The sequence below is a fragment of the Lissotriton helveticus genome, chromosome 1_1, assembly GCF_964261635.1.
Source record: "Lissotriton helveticus chromosome 1_1, aLisHel1.1, whole genome shotgun sequence".
Classification (NCBI taxonomy): Eukaryota; Metazoa; Chordata; class Amphibia; order Caudata; family Salamandridae; genus Lissotriton; species Lissotriton helveticus.
Window position 1 is genome coordinate 1,090,384,692 of NC_136057.1, and position 19,093 is coordinate 1,090,403,784.

Consider the following 19,093-nt stretch of genomic DNA (forward strand, 5'->3'; position numbering starts at 1 on the left):
AGTCAGCCGAAAGGGTCCAGGACGATGAGGGCTGCAGTCTTGCCTTGGTCGAGGAGGGTGCAGATGTCATCTGTAAAGGTGAGGAGAGTGGTCTCAGTGCTGTCGTTTCTTCTGTAGCCCGAAAGTCCAGGATGTTTCTCAAAGACTTTGGCTGGAAAGTGAAGCAGAAAGATGTGTCTGTAGTTCTTTTTTTTTTATATTTCTTTTTTATTGAAAATTAACAAAGAACACAGCAAGGTATCAGATATTTACATCAAGCAAATGGACTGTGCAATGGCGGATCATTGATACAAGTGACATTTAACTCGAAAATATTCCTGAATAAAGGGGGGGGAAGAGAGGAAGAAAACAAAATGAAACTGCAACATAATATACAATCAGGATCAGGGGGAAAGCGGGAGATCAAGTATAATTGGTTCAGGTGGTACACATATATCTCCTCTATAACGATTCCAGGGGGCCCAGATCTTATGCCACTTTCGGGGGCGACCCCGAGCTACGTAGACAGTCTTTTCCCTAAACATACACCAGTCCATATCTTTCATCCAACACTCAATAGTAGGAGGACGTTGGGATCCTCACAGTTGTGCAATATTGCGTTTAGCAATCATTGTTCCCAAGGTCACCCACTGAGTTTGGGCTTCATTATGGTCAGTGGGCTCCCAAACATTTAAAATAGAACGCCTGGCTTCAGGTAAAAGTGCAATACCCGTGACCTCCTGAAGTACCCTGTGAATCCTGCGCCAATAGTCAATGATGTGACCACACTCCCAGATAATGTGCAAAAACGTGGCCAGCCGGCCACCTCCCCGCCTACACAGACCCTCCTCCGAAAAACCCATCTGTACCAAACGAGGACCCGTGACGTACACTCTGTGCAGTATTTTAAGCTGTACTAATCGAAGGCGGGCTGAAATCGCAACCTCCCTTGGGGAGGAGATCGCCGACTGCCAGTCCTCGTCATCAAGTTCAAGGCCATCACAGGTCCACTGACCTCGCAGTTGTGAGAGAAGGTCCGCTCTATGATTAATTAATCTTTTATACACCAGAGAGATGGTACTATCCGGAATATACGCATCCAGCACACGATCCTCCAGCCGGCAGATTCAGGTATCTCCGTCCCCTTAGGGAAGACCGATTCGAGCGCATGACGAATCTGAGCGTAACGGAAGAACTCCGTACCACCCAGCTTGAACTCGGCCTGTAGGGCCACAAAGGACTTCACCTGCCCCTTAGCCCAGAGGGAGCACCCTGGAGATACCAATGAGGTCCCACCTGTCAAATCCCTTCGTATTCCACATTGCCAAGTCGATCCGATCCAAATAGAGGGGTAGCCAAAGTCAAACGATCTTTCCATCCCAATGCACTAGTGGAAACCTGCCAGACACGCACAGCCATGCGCGTCGGCCCTGTCAGAGATCCCACTACCGACTTGGAATACAATGCCCTATAGTAATTACCTCCGGGGAGCAGCCACCTATCCATAGCGAAACCTGGGTGCGGCCCGGGGCAATGCGTACCATGGTTAATCGCCCCCAACTGCGATGCCCAATAGTACCGTTTGATATCGGGAAGAGCAATGCCCCCATCGTACCAGGGAAGCGTCAATTTGGTAAGTGCAATTCGGGGCCTACCGTCCCACAGCAACTTCCTCTGCAGATCCTCGACAACACGAAAATAGCTACTAGGGACCAAATCAAGGGTGTTTTGTAAGGCATACAAAAAACAGGGGAGGGGCATCATCTTAAAAAGTGCCGCACACCCGAGCAAAGAAAGCGGGAGCTTTCGCCAGCCCGCCACGTCCCGTCTCAACCACGCCAAAAGAGGGAGGAGGTTTTTCTCATACCGGATCAAAGGGTTCATTGAAATAAAAATACCAAGATATTTGAACCCCTGCTGTGAAATCTGAATAGGACAACCACGCGGCAACACCGGCGCATCACCACTGAGCACATAAAGGGAGGATTTCGCCCAGTTAATGACCAAACCAGAATTCTTACCAAAAGAAGCCAACACGTCACACAATACTATCAGGGATTTTCTGGGGGAGGTAAGATACAGTAGGATGTCATCCGCGTATAAGGAGATACGATCCTCATGATCCGGGGACCAGTAGATACCTCTCATTGAAGGCTCCCAACGGATCCATGCAGCTAGGGGCTCAAGCGCCAGCGCAAACAAGAGGGGAGATAGTGGACAACCCTGTCGAGTGCCACGCCCAAGGGTAAACGCTGCAGAAACGCGTCCATTGACCACTACCTGAGCGAGGGGGTCGGCGTAAAGAAGCTGCACCCAGTCAATAAATTCTGAGCCGAAGCCGAATTTAGCTAGCACTGCCCATAAATACGGCCATTCCACAGTATCAAACGCCATTGTGGCGTCAAGAGACGCCAAAATGGCCGGCTCACGCAGCGTCTCCGCCCTAGCGATAACACCATGCAGCCGCCGAAGAATTAATGCAGTATTCCAGTGCGGGATAAAACCGGATTGATCCGGATGAACTAAATCACCAATAACCTTGATTAGTCTATTCGCTAACACCTTAGCCAAAATTTTCGGCTCGGCATTCAACAATGAGATCGGCCGGTATGATACACATTTATTCCGAGGCTTCCCTTCCTTATGTATGACAATTATGGTGGCCAGACGCTGATCGCGGGGGAGAAACCCAATATCGCGGGATTCCTTGAACATATCCCTCAAATACGGGGCAATCTTGTCGGGCCGAAGCTTATATAACTCAATTGGCAAACCGTTTGGGCCCGTTGCTTTACCCGAATCGCCGAGTCCATTAGATCCCTATCGTCCTCAGAAAGACTAGGAAGGGTGATATCCCGAAGCAGTAAACAAGAGTCGTCCTCCGGCCTATCGGACACAGAGGAGTACACAGTGTGAAGATGAGTGGGGAAGCACGCCACTATCTCCCGCGGGTCGGTAACCAAGACCCCTTCCTCCGTCTCAAACTCCGGCACCACACGACTTGCTCTATCTTTCCTATACAACCAAGCAATAAATTTGCCGGCCTTGTCCCCAACATCATATATACACGCCCCTGTTGCTCCCGGCTAAGAGCCTTCGCCGCATCTGCCACTAATGACTTATATTTAAACCGTTTCAGCTGTAAAACATGCAGTTTCGAGTGGGTCACCTCCTGTTCCAATGCAGATTCCAAATCCATTATTTCCAACTCTATCTTTACAACTTCCTCCTCTTTCTGTTTTTTGGCACCAGAAATCAATGAGAGGGCCTGACCCCTAAGGATGGTCTTAAAAGCCTCCCATAGGGAGACTGCGGAAGTAACAGAGCCTTCATTCTCCAGGAAATAATGGTCAAACGCCTTCACAAGGCCAGTACCAATTTTAGGGCTACGAAGGTACCAAGGGTTGACCGGGGCAACCCGACCCTCCGCACCCGGGACAAAATCCAATCGGAGCCATAGTGGGGAGTGATCAGGGATCCCACGAGCCATATGGCGGGACTCTGCTATGCCAAAAAACTGAGCAGCCGGCACCAACACATAGTCAATCCTAGAGAGACTACCATGGGCTCTAGAGTGAAACGTATACTGCCGCTGAGTAGAATGGAGAAGACGCCAACAATCCACCAGACCCAGTACATCAATGAAATCAGGCAACCATCTATGCATCCCTGTGAGGTCCCTGGGTGGATGTCTATCAAGCCCTCCGGAAACCAACGCGTTAAAGTCCCCACCCAAGATCAAGAACCCAACCGGGAGTTCAAGTAACACCCGCCCCAGTTCAGAAAAAGTAGTCGACTGCAAACCAGGGGAAACATAAACAGAAACCACGGTAAGGGTACGACCCTCCCACCTCCCTGAAATCACCACGTAGCGGCCTCTATCATCGATGACAGTGGATTCCACCTCAAGCGGAAGAGCAGTTTTGATAAGGATCCCAACTCCACGTGAGCCAGAGGTGAACCCAGCATGCGCTACCAGACGATATCCCATTCTATTCAGAGCGTGACATGTATGCCCAACCAAGTGAGTCTCCTGAAGAAGAACAATATCAGGTGAAGTGCGTTTCAGGAATTGTAGTACCACCCCAAGTTTAATTGTGTCCCCCAACCCATTAGCATTCCAACTGATCAGTCTCAATCCCCTACCTCCATCATAAAAAGAAAGAAGATCCAACCACGAGCTACGTCCAATGCCTCGATGAAGTCGTCCAACAGTATAGCACCTTGCAAAAACAACAAACAAAACAGCCACACCCCCCATTCCCCGGTCCCCAAACAACCCATTGCAACACCCCCCACCCTGCACCCCTGCGCACGACTAAAAAGCCACCCCAACTTGCAGTGTGCCTGTCGCCCTCATACCCAACTAAACTACGAAAAGTAAGGCTGAGGAGGAATAAACCCCAAAGATATCCCCACAACCCCCCCGTGCAATAGAATATTGACAGTAATAGATCGGATACGGAATCATCACAGTAGGAGTCCTTTCATAGACCCCGGTGGCGCCTACTTTTGCTCCTCAAGTCCTCCTTCCGCTCCGCCAGGCTGACTCTCAGGATGTCTTCGGGAAGGCAGAGTGTCCAACCAGTCCGCCACCACTTCAGGTTTGTCAAAAAAAACCACTCCCTTGTTATATTCAATCCTCAATTTGGTAGGAAAGAGCATGGCATACTTCATGTCCATATCCCGAAGACGTCTTTTGACTCCCATAAAATTAAGCCGCTGTTTCTGTACCATCTGCGTGAAGTTCGGGTAGAAGCTGATGGAGGAGTTTTCCAACTTGAGAGGACCTCCCGCACAAGAGGCCTGCAGGATAGCATCTCTGTCCAGAAAATTAAAAATCCTTGCTATCTAAGGCCGTGGCGGGGCTCCCACTTTCGGTTTTCCCCCCGGGACCCTATCAGCCCGTTCCACCATGAAAAACATGCTCAATCCCTTAGGCGCCAAATGGTTGGTGATAAGGTCCTCAACAAAGAGGTCTGCTGCTTGCTCTTCTGCCTTTTCCGGAACGACAATTATACGAACGTTGTTCCGCCGGGCCCGACCTTCAAAATCCTCCAGGCGACGAACCATTGTGTCGTTAGAAGCCCCAAGTTTACGGACTGCGGTTTGCAACTCAACGACGTCGTCCGTAAGGCTCGATGTTTTAATATCCAGCAATTTCACCCTCTCATTTGTTTTCGTAAGATCCGTCCGGATCAAATTCACGTCTATCGCCACCGTATCCAACTTGTGAGCAAGAGTCTCCATTTGCTTCCCAAGGGAAGACTGCATACCATCAATGGCGGCCATCACGTCCTGCTGCGTCGGCTCATCCCTCGGGGCCGATGATACCCTCGCACTCTCCTGTGATCCACAGACCCCGCTGGGCGACCTTCGAATCTGAGCATATCGGTCCATGACGTTGGTCTGCGTGTAGCTGCCCCGCCTGGTATTCTTCACCTTCTGCTTGTCTCCATCAGGCTTGCCCGCCATGTTGCGCTACTGTCCAAAAGTTATTTTTCCCCCCTAGGCAATAGCGAGGGAAGGGGAGACACCGCAGACCAAGCAGGGGGAAAGAACTAGTCCCACCCAGAGGAACCGCCAGCCAGGGCGTCAGAGTGGAAGGGAGCTGAGATGGTGAATGTCAATGTCACAAGTACGAGAACCCAATGATAGTGAAAAACGAAAGTGAAACTGAATCGAACCGGGGCTCTGTGCCGCAACAAGCCGTTGTTGTTCAACTACGCCCCGGGCACTATGTCAACCCGGGCGCCGGGCATCCACAAGGCGAAGGCCGCAAATGTTTCAGCGCCACAACTCCGGTCTCCGGGGTCCGATCGGGACGGCGGCAACGGTTTCAGGATCACCGGTGATTCATCCGCACCAAGACGTCAACTGCCAGCAGGATAAATGACAGGATATATGCGGGAGGTTACGAGGGCCTCGGGAGCCCTTTGCTCACGCGGCCATCTTGGTTGCACACAAAGCTCCTCCCCCTTCGTGTGTCTGTAGTTCGTGAGGTCCGTTGAGGCAGCAGAATGTTTCTTCAGCAGGGTGTTGATCTCTGCATGTGTCCAGTCTTCTGGGACAGTTGCAAACTTGATGGAGCAGTTGGTGGTGTGGCAGTGTTCAGGTGTGATGGGGGTGCCAGATCTGTTGAAGATGTGATGAGGGCAGGAATCTGAGGGCACTCTGGAGTGGATGCTCTTCATGATCCAGAAGCGAGGGTAGTCCAGTTGGTCATGGTCTGCTGGAGGCTGAAGCCATTTAGTGCAGTGATTGTGGGTTGGGTGGGTGAGTCTTGGGTAACCCTGGGCAAAGCACTATGCTACACTTGCGTAGTTTGCAAAATTTGTGCTACTTCGCACTGTGCGAATTGCACGTAGCACAGTGCAAACACACGTAGCGCAGCAGTCATTTTTTGCTTGCTCGCGGTCCTCAACGTCAAGTTGGCTACCGCGAGCAAGCAAAATGACATCCCAGCGAGGCTTTTCCTCTTTCACGATCAGCAACATCAAGTTGCCGATCGCGAGCGTGGAAAATAAAACTCCCGGCGAGATTCTCAAAGCGAGTAGGTTAGGTTTCTCATTGCGAGTGGTCGCGTATGCTCGTGACCACTCGCGATGAGAGACTACCAGTCTGCGTTGAGAAAGCTGCTGCTCGAGTAGACATCTACTGGAGCGGCAGAAAACGACCCCTTGCACTGTGCCAGATGCAGTTTGCACTGCTTGCACAGTGCGGACAAGCATCGAGCACTGTGCAATCAGTGCGAACAGCATTTTGCACTGTGCACTACACAGTTCGTGTACCTACGCGTAGCTCACGTAGTGCGAAGTGCACTTTGGCAGCTACATGTAGCGCTACTTCGCAAACTACACCCAGGGTTAGTCTTGAGTTGCAAAGCTATCATAGAGCTCCATGATCTTGTGGTGGAAGAAGGTGGCAAGGGTTTCACAGAGGTCTTGGGACGGAGGATGTCTGCTTTCTCTGTGCTGGGCATGGCAAATTCTTTGACTACGGCAAAGAGTTCTTTGCTGTTGTGTGCATTGGCGTTGGTGCGTTCCTCAATAGCTGTTTTCTTTGTTGTTCTGATGAGGTGGTGGGGTGCGGTCACAACAGATTTAAAGTCTTCTTGGTCTGCCATGATCTTGCTGCTTCTCCATATTTTGTTGAGCTATCTGCAGGTGTGCCTGGACTCTTGGAGGGCAGGGGAGAACCAGTTGGCTTTCTTGGAGGGGTGCCTGCCTGAGGGTGTTTTGAGGAGGTCAGTGTGTTCGCACAGTTGGAGATCCAGTGGTGGTGGTTGCTTGTTGAGGTGCTAGCATCCGAGGATATCTGTGGTGGGGTCTGGCTGAGGGAGGTGGTGAGCTGGTCTTCGGTGAATATGTTACAGTTTCTGCGAGGATGGCAGTAGGCGTGGTTGCTTACAGTGGGTTTGGTGAAGGAGAAATGGATGAAGTGGTGGTTGGCGCAGTGTGGCTGAGAAGTGTGGCTGATGGAGCTGTTGTTGCTTGCAGAGAAGATGGGGATGACCATGTGTCCTGCTGAGTGTGTTGGCATTGTGAGCAGTTTTTGAGTCTGATGGTGGCAAGGTTCTCCAGTATGGATAAGGTGTTGTGGTCTTCGAGTTTGTCCAGGTGGAAATTGTGAAGCACTGTCATCTTCACAAGCAAGTACAGGTCCTCTGGATGCAGCCATGGGTCCCTTGGATTCTGCAATCTTCCCCTGCACTCCTCAAACTCCTCATGTCCCAGCACCTCAGATAGCTGCTGATCTTGCACACACACTCCTCTTGATGATGGTGTATGTCAGGACAGTCCTTGTCCCAATCACTATCACTTCTACCTGTCTCTACCGCACCTGTTGCGGTCCTTATGATCTTGTGGAGATAGTGAGATCCTTGGTGTCCCTTGGATCTTGTGGACAGGAGGCCAGCTCATCGACCCTCGGAGAGTACTTCGAGACCCAAGCCATGACGGTTGGCACTTAGCTGCAGGCTTGCAACGTCCAGGCAAAAGCCACCAAGTGATAGACCAGCTCCAAGCCACCACAAGTCTGCAGATAGTCCAATTGCAGTCCATCCTGCCCTAATAACTCATAACAAATACAAAGTATAACAAATACTAAAAAGCAAAAAATGAAAACAATGCAATAAAATATGTGCAATTCAATGTTCATGATGTCCTATCTCCGAGCTATTCGTAGCCAGTATTTAAAGTAATTTAGGTCTAGAGTGAATTCTACAGTTGTAGTTCGTAGTCTGTTGTTTTACCCCCTGTTCCCAGACCTGCAGAAATCATTTTCGAGGGGGGTGCCTAGATCATCCTAATAACTCCTTGTGTAAACATCCCAGTATCAAATCAGCATAGTATGGTTTCAAATCTAAAGGTGTCTACTTTTGGCAGTGAAAGCCTCAGTAGTTTTACCAACCATGGCCTTTGAAGATACAATCAATTCAAAAGGCCTCCTTTGACATGCACAGGCCCTCTCTAGCATTTCTCTATAAATGTTGTGCTGTCTGCTATCCTAACCTGGTAGGTTTGATCACAATCTTTAGTGGGGCCAAGATCCTGCCCCTCGGTATGAGTGTGCCAATTCCACCCCACCTAACCGTCCCAGAAAGGCCCCTTAGATTCAGAGGTCTACAGTTTCCCGTGAACCCCTTGTTTATTGCCCTCTATCAGAAATGCACAGATATGGCTGTCCCTCTACTACCCAGTTGTGAATTAGCAGACAGGCCACCAGACACACAGAGCCCCAAGCAATGAAATGATCACTTTTCCAAAGTGGCATTTCCAGCACAGTAATGTTGATCCCCTCCCACTACTGGAGAGGGTTCGACATTACAAACTCATCCATACCAAACATTATACTGTTACTATTCTGCCATAAGAAATACTTTCCTTACACCCCCTCGTACTAATCCAATGTGAGAAGCAGGCCCAATCGTACCAAACACATCATACAGTGTCATTCACAACTCTTGCAGGTAACACATACACACACTTGCCCAACTTCTTCCCAACTCCACACCCTGTCACCATGGTGAATTCCAGTAGAGCAGGAGACATGCAGAATATTGGCACGTAGCTTTCTATACCAAGTAACAGTAACCCATGCCCTCTGGCCCCACCAGGGCAAACCTGTGGCACAAATAATGAGCTACCTCCATTGATGGCACAACCAGTGCAGCAGGCCCATGGACGGGCATTAAAGATACATGGCCCTGATATAGTTCTAACCACATGACAAGGGACTTACAGCTAACTAGTATCAGGCAATCATATATACACTGATCCAAACAGACTCAAGTCCTAAGGATAGCATCCATAGCAGTGGAAAACTGATAAGGAGAAACGACAAAAGTCAAGCAAAAGCACCCTAGAAAGGGCCATTTCCAACAACTGCAAAGAAAAAAATACCGTTAAATCATAGGGAGGTACAAAAAAAACTGATACTGATCAGGCCCACTACTAGTAACTCAAAAGAAGCATAAATTGCATATGAAATAAATTGTTGACTTGACTTATTCCATTTTATTGTTAATCATTTTTTACATCTTCACTTGTTAAGAGTGATCACACTTGCAGAGCACAGAAGTGACGATTTTGTTCATAAGCATTTTTCAGATATACACAAAAATGGACAATGGCAGCAATTTAAAAAATGTGTATTTCTTAATTTGTTTAATTTTATTTTGTTTTATAAAGATTGCGCATTGAACTTCAGAATCTATTTCTTTTATCCTTAAAGTGTCATCTCCCAGTGGAATCCGCAGAAAGTAAACAGCGTTTAGAACACTGTTTACCTTCTGTGCTTGGGTTTGCTTTTGCCACATCTGAGCGCAGTGGTCACAAAAGTAGTGCTAGGTGTCACAAGAGGAGAGCGAGGGGTCGTAGAAGTGACCTGCAGTGATTCATAAATGACATTCATGTTTAAATGTGCTTCAGTAAGCAGGGTCCCTTGACCATGCCTTTGTGATTCAAGGAACCCCACTGACAAATTTGACACCCTGGCCTGCTGTAAAAAATGTGTGCCTGTTTCTTCATTTACAAATTATGATTGGATATTGCATGTCCTTAGCAGGCTAAAACCAGTTGCACTTAAGACTCCCTCATATTTTCTGCAGCAACAGGCAATATATATTGGGAGCAGGCAGGAGTGGCCTGTGCAGATAAAGGCGGGTTGACGGTGGTGTGGGGGCATTTGACAGATGAGAGAAAATGTATTATTTATGTAATTTTCTCTCTTTGTTTGACAAATCCCCCCACCCCACGATCACACAGCTCTTACCTGCAATGCCACTCCTGGGAGTCGGCACCTTCAAATCCCATGTCATGCCGATTAATGCGGTGAGTCCCTCACCACGTTTTTACTGCAATCTTTCCTACTGTTACTCCCTGCAGAAAGAATCAAGCTAGGAGCAGGACAACATAGTACAGCATCTTCATTACAACATGGCTAAGTCATACAGTCCATGTGATATTTTCATTTAAATGTCATGCAAAGAGGGGAGCCAACTGAGAGTGCGAGCCGTGATGACCACTGCCATTGCACTCTGTCTGACCTGCATTTTCAACATTCCTCAGATGGTGACGAGATCCTGAATTTGGTTTCATTCTTGGTTTCTCTCTCTTCTGGTGTAGCTATTTAGAATTTGGAGTCTGGACCACCATTCCTCCATCATAGAGGAACCGATCCCTTCTTTAGGCTGAAAGATTACTGTCCACCTTATTTAGAGCTGGTTATGAAGGACTACACAACAGTTTGTAGCCCTGGTACAGAAAACAACCATTAGTCAGACAAGGCAAATGTGGGTCAGACAAGCGAATAAGGTGAATGCTGTCTCCAAGCCAGGAGCTAATAGGAGGACATCCCCAAGTACTGAATTATCTCTGGGGGAAAGTATGTTTCCTCGCTTCTAGGACAAATCAAGATGCCCTGTCAACTGGTGGTAGTAATCCAAGACCCCTCAACTGTATGCCCTGGGGGGAATAGGTGTTGTCCATACTCCGCACTGAATGCATTGCATAAATACTAGACAGAATGGAGACTGGTATGTCCCAATAATGCTTCTATAAGCCAAACCTATTCACTCTCTAACCAATCTGGCACTCCTATTCCCTAATTGAAATCTCTCAGCTATTTGCAACGTATTAACACATCATTCAACCATGATGTCTACCACTACTAAATACATACCTTTAATATTCAGTTTATTATAGAAATTTTTTAGTGGTGCCGTTGGTAGTCCACTACAAATATTTTTTTAGTGGTGCCGTTGGTAGTCCACTACAAATAAAGAAGTCAAATAAAGAAGTGAAGTCATTAACGTGTTCAGTGCAATCAAAGCTTCCAATAATTTAAAAGTGAGCTTGACCCCTGGTTGCTATGGCCCATAGCAGACAGCCTTGTCATCGGAATAATATTTAAAGATTTGGAAGTAACAAAACAGTAAAAAAAGTCAAAAACCTCTACACACTAATATTCACACTCCAATTTTTAAAAATAGTCCAAAATGTAATAATCATAATGACACCAGAACAACAAAAGTCCAATATGCGCACTCAGACATATGTTTTTTTTAAAGTTACAGGTAAATATAAAGTAACATTTGAAGTCTATGGAATTAGTAGACCAGGTCTTAGCCACAATATGAAGCCAACTGTGATGGAGGCCAAGTCAGATGCACCAAACGGATCTATCCTGGTGAAAGTATGGAAGTAAAAAAATATCTGTGCCCCAATGCAGATATGGACTTGGAGGAAATCTCTGCATTCTTTGTCTGAAGAAAGGCAAAGTCCCTTTGTGCATTTGGATTTGCACAATTTGTGGCAAAAAAAGTGCAAGCCCTACAGAGCATCAAAAGTATCCATACGCCAGTTCCAATGCGTTGGATTAATTTTCAGGTTCTTCCCCAACAAAGTTCCACGCTAATCAACAATGTGCCTCTCTGCATTAGGGTTTAGAAAAAGTTTCTTCAAAAATCCAAACAGTTAAAGAGATTGAGCTGGACAAATCTACTTGATGTTTCTAAACTGGGCTCCATTGTGGTCGGCCTCATATTGTGCTTAGGCCCCAGTCTAATTAGTGCTTTGCCCTTTTCAATGCTATTACTTTTACAAAATCATATCTTCAGTTCTCCCTATTCTTTTTTATTTTGGTATAATTTTGGTAATTTGAAAGTACTCTTTCTATAAATAAAATAAATAAAAAATAAATTATATTACGCTTTTCACTTTATTACTCTTTTGATACTCTGTAAATACTTTACACACTACCTTAAGCTAAGCATGTCTCAGGTTAATTTATTACCGTGAGGGTTCACCATGACAAGAGTTGATTTCATTTTTTGAAGAGGGCAGTTAACCACAGCAAATAAAATCCAAATTCCTACATCACTCTTTTTAATGATTTAAATACCCTTTTCAATAAAGACATTTGTAGGCATTATTCTTCACTGATTTTAGCAATGGCTTACTATGATAGATTTTGGGACAGAAGAGTCAACAAAAATGACTTCCTAAAATTCAGACACTTTTGCAGTCCTCAGCTCTGACACCACATTTCAAACCATAGAACAAACCATGACTCACATTTAGACCCTTACTGTTACTATGTTGTTTGGTTGTGTGTGTGCAAACATGAGTGATATCCCTACTCCATTATTAAAAGTACATTTTATCCGATGTCACTGGTAAAACTGAGGACAGGATATCAGTTATGTTTGTGAAACAGCAACACTCCACCTAACTGAAATTCAGTCCATAATATTTATTATTAAATATTTCTATGAAAATAATAAAATATAAATTAGTAAAGATGTTCAATAGGCTAAGTTGTGGATGAATGTTGTAATGGGGATCGAATAATATGTCTGCAAACTCTAAGGGGCCGATTAGGATGGCGGACGGACTTGCGTCCGTCCGCCACCCCTGAGTTGGAGGGACCGTCCGCATGGGCAGCGGCGGTCCCTCCATAGCAATTAGGATGTGACCGCCACCCTGGCGGTCACATCCTGTATGTTTTACATTGCGGCGGATGCTGCTTGAAGCAGCATCTGCCGCAATGCAAAAACGAAAGGTGTGCATTTGCATGCACAAAGCGGCAGGCACCGCGCGGTGCCTGCCGCTTCGTGCACGCAAGGGCAGGGGGGTACCATAGGTACCCCCCATGTGCACCCCCCACGCAACCTTCACCCAGGGGGCCCGCAACGGGCCCCCAAAGTGACTGTCCGTATGCTTTTCCACGGCGGAAAAGCCGCCGCGGAAAAGCATGACTCACCCTGCATCCTAATATGGCTGGCGGTGTCTGATAGACACCGCCAGCCATGTTATTGCTTTTCCGCCGTGGTCGCCTTCCGACCGCGGCGGAAAAGCGGCGGACGGATTGGGAGACCCACCAGCCATCCTGATTTGGCGGTGGGTCTTTCAGGCCTCCTCGGCGGATTTCCCGCATACTCCGGGCCGGCGGTGGCTTCCGCCGGCCCGGAGTATGTGGGAAATCCGCCATCCTAATGACCCCCTATGTCTGGCCACAAATGTTATAAAGTTTTAAAACATTTTTTTTAAACAATAAAGTATTTCTTCTGAAAATATTTTTTATACGTCAAACATTCAAATTAAAATCAACAAATTGTAATCTGGTGACCATTCTACCTCAAGAAACACCATCCAAAGTCTTCAGTGGTATCAGCTTTCCAACCAGTGTAGAACATCTGGAAGAGGAGTCGGGCCAATCAGGTTTGTGTGTCCAGCACCCTACGTCTCCCTTCCTCCATCATGACTCGAGACATAATACAAGCAGAATGCTGTACACAGTGGAAACGTCTGTATCATCACAAGAATCCTGTGGCCCCACACCATCGGAAACAGTGGACAGCTTGGTTCCAGAAACATCTGCAGCTGGCAGCTGTAAGGAAAAGGGGACACTGTTTGCTCATGGAGCTACCTCTCACCACCTCCTCAGTTGATGCTCAAGCTGCTTTATTGGCCTTAGGAGGGGTAGTTCATCTGGTCAGTTGACATCTAACAACCCATTGCCCAAAATATGCAAAAAATGAACTCGTTCTCTGAGTGTCTACACCAGTCATTCTATTTACCTTCTGTTCTTATATTTGGAATGCATTCATGGACTCTTGCCTGGAGAAGGACTCTAACCAATGTATACTCATCTATCATTTCTCACACACCATGCAGGTTTACTCATTTTCTGGAAATGCAAAATTGCTAATTATTATCATTTTGATTAAATTACATTAAAATTAACTAAAACAATGTTTTGAAAAAATAATACTATAATAATAATAATGATGATAAAAATAATAATAATAATAACAATAATAATAATAATAATAAACAATAACAATCATAATAATAATATTTGCCTACACACAGTGCATATTTCAGCACAAATAACAACACAATACATGACTTGGGGAGAGGAGAACATGGCGGCCGGCAAGTAGCGGGTTGCTGAAGCTCCAGTGAGTCGGAGCTCAAGCGCATTGAAAGCGTACCCTGGGAAACAACGATGGAAGAATTTCTCCCTAGACACATTGATTAACAAAGCTGTGAGCAGGATTTGATAACCCTTTAACCCATTTTGAAAGTTTTTTACTCTCACCCATTCTGGGTCGTGTGCCTCCCGGCCCATATCTACACGCTGGAGGCCTCGACACAGGGTGGTGGAGCTGTAGTCAGAGGGGAAGCTGCGGGCGGCGGGTTTCCGAGGAAGTTGGGAGCTGCCTAGGTCTCGCACAGCCTGCGAGCTGGGTTGTGGGCAGGTGGCCGTGGCTGGGCTCCCCTTCCGTGGTGGGCGAGGCAGGAGCAGCACAGTTGCTGCATTGGAAGGACTGTGGATCCTGAGTCAGCGGAGGAGCCAGCAATTGGGAAACCACACATAGGATCGCGGGTGAGAGCGGGAGGCAAGGTAGTGCTGCAAAGCAAAACAGGGGAAAAACCTATTTGTATGTCAGAAGATCTTGGGTAGGTTTGAAGCTAGGAAAAAGCACATTTGGGGTGAAGTCAAAGGTGCAATCTAGATATTCTTTAAGAAGTACAAAATAGAATTTACATATGGTGCACTCTCAGGGCAGAGGAGACACACAAAATCAAGAGATACAGCAAACTTAAAATCCAAAGAAAGTAGCCCCTCAAAATAAATCAACTAACGGAGATTTGGTGGTGTGCAAACATTGGCATATCTGCAAAAAAAAGTGCTTCCTCAGCTCGTCAAAACCCCAAATGAATGCCCTCATTAAGGAGTTACTTTAAAGTAGCCCCATCACGCTAATATTAAAACCAACAGATGAGAACCCCATGTCTGACCCAAGGGAGTCACTAAATCCCTTGAACGTCTTACAGGGCCCAACAATGGCGGATAAGGCAGAAACAAAAACAGTTGTAGAGATGGTTTAGCATAGAGTCTTGGGTACTCCCAAAGAAGTAGTTGCATCTCAAGTATCCTTAGACAAAAAACAAGCGGGACTCTCCGGGGACAGTTTGCCAGAGGCTGAGGCAGCGCAAGTACATAGTGGTGACACTATTGACCACTCCTCATCACAATAAGTGTGTGATCTATTACAAGCCCTAGCTGAGGAAGTGAGAAGCAGATTCTTGGTCTCGGAAAGCAATCAAGACGGCATCAAAGTCTCATGTGAGAAACAAGAAGCTACACTGGACTCATTGCTGTTAGGACTAGGCCTGGGCGCCAAATTCCGTTCCGCTTGCGGAATTTGGGTAATTTTGCGTTCTGCGGAGGACGCAGATTTGCCAAAAATTCCGCGATCTGCACCTTCGTAGAATTTTTGCTTGTTCGCGCTATCAAAATGCGTGTTCGCAAGATATTTCTCCCCAAGCAAGCAAACAGCATTCGCGAACAGGAAAAAAAGCATCGCGAACGGGCGGAACAAGCAATTCAGCGTGTTCGCTGAACTTTTGCCTGCTCACGGAGATTTTTTTACCCTAGTTAGGACTACAGCAAAAGAACTCACGGTGGCTGAACTAGTATCCCTGACGGGGGAAAATACAAGAACTATAACAGCATTGAAATAGAAAGAGGTGGAAATGCAAGACAAACTGGAGTCTTTCGAGAATTCCCAAAGGAGGAATAACATTTGCTTACTTAAAGTACCAAAAGGGGCTTAGGGAAGCAACCTAAAAGAGTATGTAGTAAAGTTATTAAAACACGCTACTCATGTTGAGTGCTCGGAAGAAGCTCTTATTGCTGATACACAAAGAGTAGACAGAGACCCCTTCAGGCTCAATCCCAATAAAACGAGACCTAGAAAAATCCGAGTGCATTTTTTAACATACAGTCTAAAAGATGAAATCCTTAATAAGGCTCTCAAACTAAATTCCTTATCTGCAGAAGATGTAACATTCCAAAGACGATCAGATGTCTCGCAAATCACAGCCTCTAGACAGTGGGAGCTGGTGAAGTTACTTGAGCCCCTGAAAAAATTGGGTGCAACAGCACAAATAAAATTTCCAGCAACCCTGAAAGTAATGCATAATAACAGAATGCAATTATTTAGACGAGTGGAAGATGCTGAGAACTTTCTGTGCAGACGGAACACAGGGAAATGAGTTAACTCCCGGGGCACAACATTTCTGTTATCTAGTATTGAGCTCCAGACTTAAGGAGGGAGCCCCACAGGCCAAGGTAGAGACCACAGAAGATGAAAGGGGGGGTTCTCCAGGGAAGGGATCACTAGGGGGGAAGGGAGAAGCACAGGGTGGGGAGCAGTGGGAAAAATATGTTCAAATCGCCGGAGTAGAATAGATCAATCAGAGAAGACATCAAAAAGATGGCCAGTCCACTAGAAAATCTGAATTTTAGGTTAAAGGTTCCTTCTTGGAATCTGAATGGCCTAAGAACTAAATATAGGATGGAGAAAATGTTCCAATATTTGAGAGATACTTCGGAACAGATCCTTATACTACAGCTATCAGAAAGTGAATTAAAATCCTTATGTAAACCCAGAAAGTGGATCCAAGAAGTGATCTGTACAACGCAACAACTTTCAACCAAGGGAGTTGCAATAATTATTTTTAAAAATCCAGCTATCCCTCTAGAGTCCAGTACGGTGGATAAGATGGGGAGATGGGCTATAGCTAAAATCAAATGCTATACATGTAAGTTCACAGTAGCAGGATACTATGACCCAAATACAGATGACCCTGATCCCTTCAAGATTCTACTTTCTGAATTGGTAAATTATACAGATCTGTTAATACTGACTGGAGATTTTAATGTGGTCCTGGACCAGACACTGGATAAGTCACAGAAAAGTAGAGCAATTCATACTCTTAAAATGAGTGCACTTATTAAAAATACAATGAAACAGTTAGCCTGGTATGATGTGTTGAGGAGTAAAATGGGTAATAGAAGATGGTTACACCTTCTACAATAAAAATACGGTCATAAGTCTAGATTAGACTATTTCCTGTTGAGCTCTGGCCTAAAGGAATGAGTCCAGGATATTAACCATGTGGGGGAACATCTCTCTGACCATTCAACAGTGACACTATCACTCAAGGTCCCAATAAAATCGATCCTCAAGAGCTGGACCCTGGAGAATGCCATTCTTTTGGAGGAGGGCATAATTGAAAAGTTAACGCTCAAATCAGAAGCATTTTTTCAAACAAATGTAGGTACTGCTCCAATATAAGTGGTCTGGGATGCATACAATGCCTTTTTAAGGGGTCTAATAACTTCTTTACAAATTGTCAGGCACAAGCAGTATAGAGCTGAAGTTGAGAGGATAGAGAAGAAAATGCAAGAAACAGACTATGACCCCACCATTCATGAGAGTAGTTCTCTAGATGTGGCTATGTCAGCAAAGCTACAGTCTCTTAAATCAGACTTGGTGGGTGTGCTTGATGCAAGGTTGGAAAAAAGGTAGCAAGCCAGTAAATTAGCTCATTTTGAGTATGGTGAGAGCTGTGGACAACTACTGGCATAGAAGACCAAGCAGAGGCACCATTAATGAGTTGAACTCTGTTGTCACGAGGAATGCACTTAAGACTCCAACCAAATTCGAAAAGGGTTTTCAGTTGTATTTTGAGGAAGTCTATCGCGAAGACTTATTTGTCCAGGAAAGGGAAATCAGAAGTTGGTTGGGTCAGTCCCTCCCGAACAGGATTGCTGAGGACAAATGTTGCAATATGGACATGCCGATCTGAAGTGCTGAGATCAGAAAAGCCATAGCATCGGGCAAAACTGGGAAAGCCACGGGCCCAGATGGGCTACCTGCGGAACTATATAAAGCTTAAAGTGAAGTACTTATCCCTGTTATGACGACATTATTCTCTCATAACTTTTGAATGAAGCAACAGTAGTGTTGATCCTTAAACCCACAAAATCGCCACGCGCATGTGACTCTTACCGGCCTATCTCTCTGCTCAATATTGACTATAAGATCTTTGCAAAAATATTGGCACAGAGGTTGAATGGAGTAATGGAGGGCCACTCCATAGGGATCAAAAGGGATTTCTTCAGGGCAAAGGAACCAGGGATCTCACTTACAATCTGATTGGAGCAATCGATAAAGTAACTCTACATAAACCTCCTCTGGCCATAACACTTATAGATGCCACAAAGGCTTTTTTTCAGTTTGAAAAGCTTTATTTAAAAAATAACAAGGAATGCAAACAACCAGCAAAAAAGATTAAGCATATTAAAATAGAAACATAACAGAAGAATTGGCTAGTGCAGAGATAAAAATAAATGAAAGCTGTTTAAAATGTTTTTCTTTTTAAGGAATAAAGAAGGAAGGTGGAGAGGAAGGAGAGATGGGGAGGTGGGAAAGGGAAAGTTCTTACACATTGGTATAATGAGATAATGCATATTTACAGAGGAATGTGAATAAAATCCTAATTAATTGATAAGTACAATAACCCAACAAAGGTAAAAAAGCGAAGAACAGAGAAGATAAACATTCAAGGAGGTTTAAAAATTTCAGAATTTAAGCGAGATTTATCTGCTAAAACTAGTTAATCTAAATAGGTAGTAAGAGGCAACCAAAAAAGATCTCTATTAACCATTGGCTTACAGGAGGAGGTGAAAGCAATGTCATGTCTATGAAAATGGCAGACTTTTCCACCAGTGTTGGACAGAGAGTTTTGTA